This window comes from Salmo salar, chromosome ssa21 (assembly GCF_905237065.1).
Source record: "Salmo salar chromosome ssa21, Ssal_v3.1, whole genome shotgun sequence".
In the NCBI taxonomy this organism is placed as follows: Eukaryota; Metazoa; Chordata; class Actinopteri; order Salmoniformes; family Salmonidae; genus Salmo; species Salmo salar.
This window is the reverse complement of record NC_059462.1, coordinates 22,396,177-22,407,500: the sequence shown is the minus strand read 5'-3', so window position 1 is coordinate 22,407,500 and position 11,324 is coordinate 22,396,177. Positions and strand designations below refer to the sequence as shown.

The following is an 11,324-nucleotide window of genomic DNA, read 5'->3' as shown; positions in this document are numbered from 1 at the left end:
TCTCTCTCTATCCATCACTGTCTTTCTTTCTCTCTGTCTCTCTCTCTATCCATCACTGTCTTTCTTTCTCTCTGTCTCTCTCTCTATCATCACTGTCTTTCTTTCTCTCTGTCTCTCTCTATCCATCACTGTCTTGCTTTCTCTCTGTCTCTCTCTCTATCCATCACTGTCTTGCTTTCTCTCTGTCTCTCTCTCTATCATCACTGTCTTGCTTTCTCTCTGTCTCTCTCTCTATCCATCACTGTCTTGCTTTCTCTCTGTCTCTCTCTCTATCATCACTGTCTTGCTTTCTCTCTGTCTCTCTCTCTATCATCACTGTCTTGCTTTCTCTCTGTCTCTCTCTCTATCATCACTGTCTTGCTTTCTCTCTGTCTCTCTCTCTATCATCACTGTCTTGCTTTCTCTCTGTCTCTCTCTCTATCCATCACTGTCTTGCTTTCTCTCTGTCTCTCTCTCTATCATCACTGTCTTGCTTTCTCTCTGTCTCTCTCTCTATCCATCACTGTCTTGCTTTCTCTCTGTCTCTCTCTCTATCCATCACTGTCTTGCTTTCTCTCTGTCTCTCTCTCTATCCATCACTGTCTTGCTTTCTCTCTGTCTCTCTCTCTATCCATCACTGTCTTGCTTTCTCTCTCTCTCTCTCTATCCATCACTGTCTTGCTTTCTCTCTGTCTCTCTCTCTATCCATCACTGTCTTGCTTTCTCTCTGTCTCTCTCTCTATCCATCACTGTCTTGCTTTCTCTCTGTCTCTCTCTCTATCCATCACTGTCTTGCTTTCTCTCTGTCTCTCTCTCTATCCATCACTGTCTTGCTTTCTCTCTGTCTCTCTCTCTATCCATCACTGTCTTGCTTTCTCTCTGTCTCTCTCTCTATCCATCACTGTCTTGCTTTCTCTCTGTCTCTCTCTCTCTATCCATCACTGTCTTACTTTCTCTCTGACCTCATCCTTCCATATCTCTGTATTTCTCTCCCACTTCCTCTCTGTCGATCTCTATATACTGTTTTCCAATCTTTCATTCTCTCCCTCTCCCTCTCCCTCTCCCTCTCTCTCTCTCTCCTTGTCTTTCTGTCTGTTTGTCTCCTCCTTTGTGACCCCTCCTCATCTCTGTCTCTGTCTCTTTCTCTCTCTCTCTCACTCACTCGCTCTCTCTATTTTTCTCTCTCTGTCATTCTGTCTCCTCCCTCTCTCCCTCACACTCTCTGTGTGATAGATGATGGTAGTAGTGTAGGAAGGACTGTAACTCATCTATCATATCTACCTACCACAGAGTCCATTATAACTGTCATCAACTTCAGACACAGCATGAGGCCATAACCTAGTTCTAAACCTGACGCACGCACGCACGCACGCACGCACGCACGCACGCACGCACGTACACACCACAAACGACAAGTCCCTAGGCTACATCATTCACACACAACATACTTCGCTACGTAAATCCTCTCAACACAAACTCCCTTCACATAAACACACACTCTGACCTCCACACACCACCTTGTACAAACGTCCACATGCACACCTTCCAGTTATGTCATCTTCTGTCTGTCTGTCTGTCTGTCTGTCTGTCTGTCTGTCTGTCTGTCTGTCTGTCTGTCTGTCTGTCTGTCTGTCTGTCTGTCTGTCTGTCTGTCTGTCTGTCTGTCTGTCTGTCTGTCTGTCTGTCTGTCTGTCTGTCTGTCTGTCTGTCTCACTAGGCAACTGCTGCCTGCCAGTCGTACAACTGCAGTGGAGGAGATGGAGGGTTGGGGGAGTATTTGTAGGTAGAAATGTTGTTGTTAGTTATTTTTCTCTCTTCCCTCTTTATATCCTTCTCTCCCTCTCTAAATTCTGCAGCATGTCCGACTCTCTTTCTCTCTGCCCCTCCCTCCCTCCCTCCCTCCCTCCCTCCCTCCCTCCCTCCCTCCCTCCCTCCCTCCCTCCCTCCCTCCCTCCTCCTTCCCTCCCTCCCCCCTCCCTATCTCTATCTCTACCTCTGCCCTACAGTGACACACTGATGTATATGTCTACCTTCAGCAACTCATAATGAGTAATAAAATACTTCCAACAACATTACATAGCTTGTATTACAACATCTACCCATGTGAGTGGTTGTAGTATACCACATACCAGTCCACTATGTCATCATCACAGTCCTTAAAGGCTGAATCTGATTTCTGGTCATTTTTATGAGTCATATACACCCATTGATTCTTGAAGAATGTAAACGCTATATCATTACCCAAAATGTAGGGCTTCATTTCGTGCAATAAGTCTTTGGAAACAAACAGCGTATAGTTTCAAACCATTTCATTTAGGTTGATGCGTCGATCCTCAGCCCCATCCCTCAGCTTTCCAAAAAAAGTGGCAGGGTCAGGCTGTGTTACGGTATGCCTTTAACCAGAACAGTGCCTGGGCACATATGATAGAAATACCTCAGCAGAGTTGGAGACAGTACATACCTGAGATAGTACATGGCTGGATGACTGGGCAATGAGCTGACGCAGGCAGGCAGCATCTAAACCAATGCCTCAACCACCCTTCATTGGTTCTGAACATACTGCTATTATATATAGTCTACCTATTGATGGATGGTATGACAGTACCATTTATGTACCTGTGTAGTACATTATAAGCTGAGGCAACCAGTTAACCAATGCTGTGTTGTAATTATGCTACTTTCAGTTTGAACATGAATTGGTTATCGGTAATATACCTTTCCATGGAAAATGTGATATCATACTTATTCTGTCTATCTGCATAGTAAATGGCTAAGTGAAGCCCCCATGCTTCACTTCACAAATAAAAAATACAGAAAAACCAAAGTATCAACCAGCCTACATTCAGTTTGAACATTACACTGCTTATCGCCCCCCATAAATGCAGATTATGATGGAATTACAGTTTTTAACAATAAACCAAAGTGCGGAGGACACCCAGTGATCATAAGCCTCAAATCCAGAGAAGGTGAACAGATCCTGGGTTGTGAGTGAGAGGAGTCCTGGGTCACCTCCAGATCTCTAGTGGTCCATGGTGGTCTTACCTTCAACTGGCCACCGCAGACAGAAAAACAGGAATATCCAACAGCTGCTGTGGATCGGACGCAGCCAGCGGAGTCTCCTTTCTACAATCTCTTTTCAATACCTCTGTCCCCTCTTTCACTTGCTCCCCTTCTCTCTTCGTCTCTCTCACACAGACTTGCGCTGACTGATCGTGTGAGCTCTGCTCTCCCCCTCGCTCGTTCATTCGCTCACTCTGTCTCTCTCTGCTCGCCCTCCCTTCCTCTTGTTCTGCTCACCCAGTCACTCACTCATTCTCTCTCTCCCTCTCTGTCTCTCTCGCTCTCTCTAACTCTTTCTCTGTTATTCTCTCTGCCTACCTATCTCTTTCTTTCTATTTATCTCTCTCTTTATCTCTATGCCTGTCGCTCTCTTTCTCACACTCTCCCTATTTTACGGGGGAAACAGAAAGCGAAGGGGTTGGATGCTATGCATTGGAGGATGGTTGTCAGATGTGGAACGTGACACAGCATACATACATCACACACACACACACACACACACACACACACACACACACACACACACACACACACACACACACACACACCGACACGCTCCCGCAAGGCAAATTGGTATTCCAGGTCCGGACTGCTGTGCTCTGCTTGCGCCATCAGAGAGCTGACCAAAAGCCTGGGCCAGTTTTATGAGGTTGGAGTTATAAAACTGTTAGCAGAATTAGCTTATTTAAAAACAACTGGTCCTCTGCCTTCCTCTTCACAGGCTTCCACCCTCGATAGGACACCAGGGGGTTGGGGCTGGGGGGGTGCACTGTAACTTACCTCTGCTGGATGTACTGGTAGAAGCCTCTGGTCACACGTCAGAGTGAAATGAAGAATAGGATCATCCTCTAATTTGACAAACAACTGAAAAAAGGGAAACTACTGTAGGTTTCTTGGGTTTGGTATGTCAATACCCTCCCTGCAATTTTACCAGGTTCTTATTGTAAAGATCATGTATTTTTTTTGTTTATTTTCCTGTCCTAAACTGTCTTGACAGGGAGATAGACAGCCTGAAGACAATAAGACAATAACATAAGATGGGTGACAGATACAGGATGAGGAAGGATAAAATGTAATGAGCCATTTTGAAGCAGAGACCATCGTTAGTGAGAAACGGTAGTAGTCATACCTTCTCCCAACGCGGACACAGACGCTGCCAAAAATATTACATCTTTCATGTCTCTTTTCTGAAGGCATTTGTGACATTTTTACACAATTTGAGACAAAGAGAAGATCAATATCATATGACTAGGAATACTGGCATCAGTGTTGAGAATGTAATCTGCTAAATGAGGTATGGATCCCATCCACAAAGACCAAGTTTAGAGTAGAGCAGAGAGAGAGAGAGAGAGAGAGAGAGAGAGAGAAATATACTTATTTTTAAACTTTTTGAGTGCAATATTTACTGTTAGTTGTTTTTAATGTTGTTTTGTGTCTTCTCACTTTTGTGTATTCTTTATTTAACTTGCTTTGACAATGTAAACACATGTTTCCCATGCCAATAAAGCCCCTTTGAATTCCAATTGGAGAGAGAGAGAGAGAGAGAGAGAGAGAGAGAGAGAGAGAGATAAATATGTCATCTTTGGATTCCAATTGAGAGAGAGAGAGAGAGAGAGAGAGAGAGAGAGAGAGAGAGAGAGAGAGAGAGAGAGAGAGAGAGAGAGAGAGAGAGAGAGAGAGAGAGAGAGAGAGAGAGAGAGAGAGAGAGAGAAATATGTCATCTTTGGATTCCAGTGTCTTTAGGGACTTGTATTAGAGACGCATTCTTTCACCATTGGAGACACCGAAGATGAAGAGAAAAAACATGTTGTAACAAAAGGTATTCAGCGTGTTTTAAACAACAGGCGCCTGAGACAATCTGAGAATAACAACCAAGCCTAGTCAAGGATGACTGAGTGAGTATTATAATACAAGCTGTGTGTGTCTAATAACATATGCTGAGATAATCATTCATATCACAGACAGACAGACAGCCTGGTATGCAGAGTCTAAACTCTCGGGGGAAATAAGGGGGCGAGCCTCGCTCACTAAGTAGGGCACACTAAGTAGGGCACACTAAGTAGGGCTTAGGGGGGTCAAGCATTTAATAAGAAACACAATTATACCTGAAAGATCTTAGCTAACGGCAAAAATGTCTCACCTTCTGTCCTCCTCACACACACACGCACAAAAACACACGCATATGCACAAACACACAAACACACAAACATCCCCTCACCTCTCTCTGACAGGAGTGATTTGGAGTGGAAAGTTACACCTCACCAACCGACACCTTGGAGAGATCCAAGCAAGTGTACTTCTATTTGAAAAACAGTTGTAATGGTTTCAGTGGTTTTAAAGGATCACCTCAGTAATTCTCAGTGGAAAACAGAATACAAATGATTCACTGGAGGGAAATCTGAGTGTCACTTTTTGGCATTGGAGGCTTGTGTTAGCGAGAGGTGGTGACATAGATTAAATGAGTCTAGCTGATACATCAAAATATACGTCATGTTGTTCCATTACAGCGAAAAGCCAATGTAAATCACACATGAAGTTATTTAACTCTGAGAGAGTGTGCAGTACTGTGGATGGTGTGTTAGAACAGGGAGGAGGAGGAGGAGGAGGATGGAGGAAGAGGAGGATGGAGATGTGTATATGTGTGCTCTTATGCGTGTGTGTGTGTGTGTGTGAGCTTGTGTATGTTTGTGCGCTTGTGTGTGTTACTTTGTGCATTAGTGTGCGTGTGTGTGTGTTCGTGTGTATCCTGTTTGTGTTGAAGCCTAGAGGAGATGTACTGTCAGAATGGTTGACAGTGTGTTTCATCAGCTGCTCTCTGACAACGCACTAACTGGAAAACCGTCTCAGCACTGAAATCGTCGCGACATGGCCTCCACTAAAACCAGAATACAATTTCATGTTTGCCTCCGGTCTTCCAATGGTGACGGGGGGAACGGCAGTGGTCAGCAGGTCTATGGTGGCCTTGAATGGACACACAATAGATGGATTGGGACAGGTTGGTTGATTTACAACAGGGGTCTTTTATTCTCTGGAAATGATTTCCCTTCCACCTAAAATGCATTTCATTTCAATCCATTTCAATCTCAGTGCCACATTGAATAAAGGCATTGTACTCCAAAGTGTCTCGTTCCTGTTTGTCTGCAGTAAAGATGGGTGGGGGGAGGGGAGGGGTGGGGGGGCTTCTTGACTCATCACCTCTCATAACTGGATTATCAGGTCAGGGTCACATAGCAGCTATACTGACACTTGATTCACAGATCCTAAGGACTTACCAACTCTGTCTTTTCTCTCTCTCTCTCTCTCTCTCTCTCTCTCTCTCTCTCCCTCTTTTTTTCTTTCTCTTCCCCTGTTTCTCCTTGTCTTTTATCTTCTTCCCTCTATCACTCCCCCCCCCTCTCTCTCTCTCTCTCTCTCTCTCTCTCTCTCTCTCTCTCTCTCCTCTCTCTCTCTCTCTCTCTCTCTCTCTCTCTCTTCCTCTCTCTCTCTCTCTCTCTATTCACTGGATCTGTCTGTTCTTCTCTTACCTTAAGTCCCAGCAGCAGCAGTAGGCCCGGAGGCTTGTCCGGAGCCTCTTGGTGTTATTGCGTGAGAAACACATTCAGTCTTCATTTAGGAGATTAATTTCCAGCCTTGTTTCAAGCTACATGAAAAAAGGGAAAGGCCCCATAATTTTGGGAGATTTATGTTGACCGGTGCGCAACAGAAAAACAGGCCTGTTTGCCTCCAAAATGAGTTCCGCCGGGAATTAGAGTCCGAATGAAAATAGTCCCCTAGAACTAATTTACAGCCGGTGTAGAATAACTTCTCTTCATTTTAGCAGTTAGACGAATGTATGTTCCCTGCCAAAGATAACCTGTGTGTGTCTGTGTGTGAGTGTGCGCACGTGCGTGTGTGTGTGCACGCATGTGTGTATGTTTGATGACTGTACCAGGTATGGCTGAGCGTTGGGGAATAGACTTCTGCTGAACAAGTGTTCAGAACCTTTTAGGCAGAGGTAGTAAATGGATGATATCAAAGAAATTGAGAATTGTCTGAAGAAGTATGGAATTTTGACTTATTTTCTTTGAGCATTTTCTCTGAGTTGAGCTGATTATCATTGATGCACACAGACACACAGGGCCACGCACAAGAACACATGCACACGCACACGTACACATCAAACCTTATCTCCACACAGCAGTTCATGCAAATGTCCCGAGAGACGAGATCTTCAGAGCGAGACAACGAAGAAGAAAGAGATATTCTGAAAGAGAGGAGGGCGGGAGAGAGATTCAGAGACAGAGACAGAGAGATAGAGAGAGTAACTATTTCCCCATGTGCACCTGGGTCATCGGTTGACCATTTGAAAGTCGGCTTTTTAATCCTACCCCTCCACCCCTCCCTATCCCTCCCGCCTTGCTCTGCGTGCCAACACCTATAGTTACTGAGGAAACACAGGAATGAAGGGATAATGAAGCAGCCAAAACCAGTCTCCTAAAGTCTCTTCAACTTTCTCTTCATCTCTCGTTAGAAGTGCATTAAACTAAAAGCATCGTCATCTCTTCTCCAACAGGGGCCTGTTGTATTGAATGTTAATACAGTTACCCTAAGGGCAAAATTGGTTGTTTTGTGATACCATGGTCAGGTTGAATGCTGGTTGAAACATCATTGTTTCTTAATGGCCACCACAAAGAAAATGTCTTTTTCAGGTTGTAATCTAATCTTTCTGTAACTAGTTACCTGCATATTCTACATGCATGGCTGTATGTCAGATTATATGTCAGATAGATTAGCCTATGCCTCGACCTTTGACCTATCCAATGTTGGAGGGCAAGGTGTCAGTGAGAATCAGCTTGAACACAGAATGTCCTTGTGCTTGTTGCATATCTCCTGTGAAAGTGTCTGTCATTAAACACACATACTGGGAAACTTTTCCCTATCGTTCACTGGGGTCTGTAACAATTCAGTCCTTACAATATTGGCCCTGGCAGCATCAAGCAAGCATTCCTCTGTTCGCACATGTAGCCAACACACACGCGCACGCAGGTGCATACTCACAGGTTCACAGGAGACCTTTTAACCTTTAGGACCTTTTCTGGCGCATGGGTTTTTACAGTGTTTTACAGTCAGTGGAGGGAGGGAGCAGGACTACAGTAAATTAAACAAGGATAGGATGACATTACACACTTATTTAGTAGAACGAGGAAAGACTCCACACCCAGCTGTCTTCTCCTGTCTTCTCCATCCCTACTTCCCAGGTCACACCAAAGAGTAACCTGCTGTGTCCTGGTAACTTCTAGGGTCTAAACTTAGACTATGGCCTAGGCCTTTTTTATGTCCTGGTAACTTCTAGGGCCTAAACTTAGACTATGGCCTAGGCCTTTTTTATGTCCTGGTAACTTCTAGGGCCTAAACTTAGACTATGGCCTAGGCCTTTTTTATGTCCTGGTAACTTCTAGGGCCTAAACTTAGACTATGGCCTAGGCCTTTTTTATGTCCTGGTAACTTCTAGGGCCTAAACTTAGACTATGGCCTAGGCCTTTTTTACCTGGTGCAATGGGAGAGAGGGGGTGAGGAGTATTGTCCCTCCTCACAGTGTTTTGAGAGATGAACTAGATGGATAAAGTTGGGTGGCAATGAGCATGTTGTCACAGGCTACTGGGAGATGAAGAGAGAGGGGTAGGGGTTGAGGGGCCAGGGGTGTGTGGGTGTGGGGGAGGTCTTCTTGTCTCATCACCGCTCTTAACTGGATTATCAGGTCAGGGTCACATAGCAGCTATACTGACATCTGAGTCACAGGTCCTATAGACTCTCTCTCTTTCTCTGTCTTCTCTCTCTCTCTGTGTGTCTCTCTCCTTGTTTTTTCTCTTTCTCTTTCTCTCACCCTCCTCTCTCTCTTCCCTTTCTTTCTTTCTTTCTTTCTTTCTTTCTTTCTTTCTTTCTTTCTTTCTTTCTTTCTTTCTTTCTTTCTTTCTTTCTTTCTTTCTTTCTTTCTTTCTTTCTTTCTCTCTCACTTCCCTTCATTGTCTTTCTCCCCTCTCTCTCTTGCTCTCTCTTTCTCTCTCTCTCGCTCTTTTCTATGTCCTGGTAACTTTGTCTTTGGTCCGGTTACTGCATTACATGGTGCGATGGGAGAGAGGGGGTGAGGAGTATTGTCTCTTCTCACACTCTGTTTCGGGAGGCATAAAAGGCCAAGTATGCGCTCAAGCCGCCCCCTTCTCCCTTCCTCCCCCTTTTCACCCCCTCCCTCCCAGCAATGTCAGCCTTTGTTTTAGCGGGTGGCGTTTGGCGGCAGCGGGCAGGATTGTGTGTGTGACTCGGGAGGCTAATATTTTAGTACGTGTGAAAGCAGACAGTGAAGACCCGATAATGCCCTGGGTGATGTCATACACTCTTTCTGTGCCCGTGTTACAGAGGGAGATTTTGTGGGTTTGTGTGCTGCGCACGTGTGTGTGTGAGCATGTGTGTGTGTAAGAGGGATGGATTGGGATCTCTTTGTTCCCTGTTTAAGAGGCGGGGGATTGGATGGTTGATTAGCGAATTGTTCAGTTATCCCCCGGACCAGGGAAATAGATCAGTGACATAGATGAAGGCTCTGATTTCAACCAACCTGCCGATTAACCTGTTGCTCCCCCCCCCCCCGACACCACACACAATTCCCCGAGGCCAGTGACGACCAGCAAACAGGCTGCCCCAGACCCTAAGAATGTCATGGTCATTTGATTTGTTTTATTAGGATCCCCATTAGCTGATGTCAATGGCGACAGCTAGTCTTACTGGGGTCCAACATATAATGAAAAATACATTACAGACCAAATATTTTACAATTTACATACATTTAAAAACATGAACACGCAGTGTGTGTGTGCGTCTATCAGTTACACATGTGCTATATAAGATGGAAGGGAGTTCCATGCACTCATGGCTCTGTATAATACTCTACATTTCCTTTAATTTGTTCCGGACCTGGGGACTGTGAAAAGACCCCTGGTGGCATGTCTGGTGGGGTAAATGTGTGTGTCAGTGCTGTGTGTAAGTTGACTATGCAAACAATTTGGAATTTCCAACACATGAATGTTTCTTATAAAAACAAGAAGTGACACAGTCAGTCTTTCCTCAACTCTTAGCCAAGAGAGACTGGCATGTATAGTATTACTATTAGCCCTCTGATTACAATGAAGAGAAAGACGTGCCACTCTGTTCTGGGCCAGCTGCAGCTTAACTAGGTATTTCTTTGCAGCACTTGACCACACGGCTGGACATTAATCAAGATAAGATAAAACTAGCATACAGGACCTGCTTTGTGGAGTGTGGTGTCAAAAAAGCAGAGCATCTCTTTATTATGGACAGACCTCTCCCCATCTTTACAACCATTGAATCAACTATATGTTTGGAGCATTACAGTTCACAATCTAAGGTAACGCCAAGTAATTTAGTCTCCTCAACTTGTTCAACAACCACACCATTCATTAATAGATTCAGCTGAGGTTGTAATGAGGGTTGTATAAAGGGGACCAAGGCGCGGCGTGTAGAGTGCTCATATTTACTTTAATGATAACACTTAAACAAAACAAACAAAACAACAGCCAACAGTTCCGCCAGGTGATACTCACAAAACGGAAAACAACTACCCACACCAACACAGGAAAAACAGGCTGCCTAAGTATGGCTTCCAATCAGAGACAACGATAGACAGCTGCCTCTGATTGGAAACCATACCTGGCCAAAACATAGAAAACAAAAACATAGAATGCCCACCCATCTATCACACCCTGACCTAATTAAACAGAAAAACACAGCTCTCCTAGGACAGAGCGTGACAGAGGTCTAGATCTTAAAGAATGATTTGTACCAAATACAATGCTCTTAGTTTTAGAGATGTTCAGGACCAGTTTATTAATAGCCACCCATTCCAAAACAGACTGCAACTCTTTGTTAAGGGTTTCAGTGACTTCATTAGTTGTGGTTGCTGATGTGTATATGGTTGAACCATCAGCATACATGGACACACATGCTTTGTTTAATGCCAGTGGCAGGTCATTGGTAAAAATAGAAAAGAGTAGAGGACCTAGAGAGCTGTCCTGCGGGACACCACACTTTACATGTTTGACATTAGAGAAGCTTCCATTAAAGAAAACCTCCTAGATATATTCAGTTGAAGTCGGAAGTTTACATACCCTTAGGTTGGAGTCATTAAAACTCATTTTTCAACCACTCCTCACATTTCTTGTTAACAAACTGTAGTTTTGGCAAGTCGGTTAGGACATCTATTTTGTGCATGACAGAAGTAATTTTTTACAGACAGA

General features: G+C 44.4%; 1 protein-coding gene across 1 annotated transcript in view; it reads right to left on the bottom strand.

The window, feature by feature from the left end:
* ndp (norrin cystine knot growth factor NDP) overlaps positions 1–3,284 on the bottom strand; it is a 25,683-nt gene extending 22,399 nt beyond the window's left edge. Inside the window, exon 1 of the mRNA XM_014164471.2 lies at positions 3,022–3,284. The gene's annotated coding sequence lies outside the window, so the exon portion shown is untranslated. The remainder of the gene's footprint in view (positions 1–3,021) is intronic.
* Positions 3,285–11,324: the final 8,040 nt, after the last annotated feature.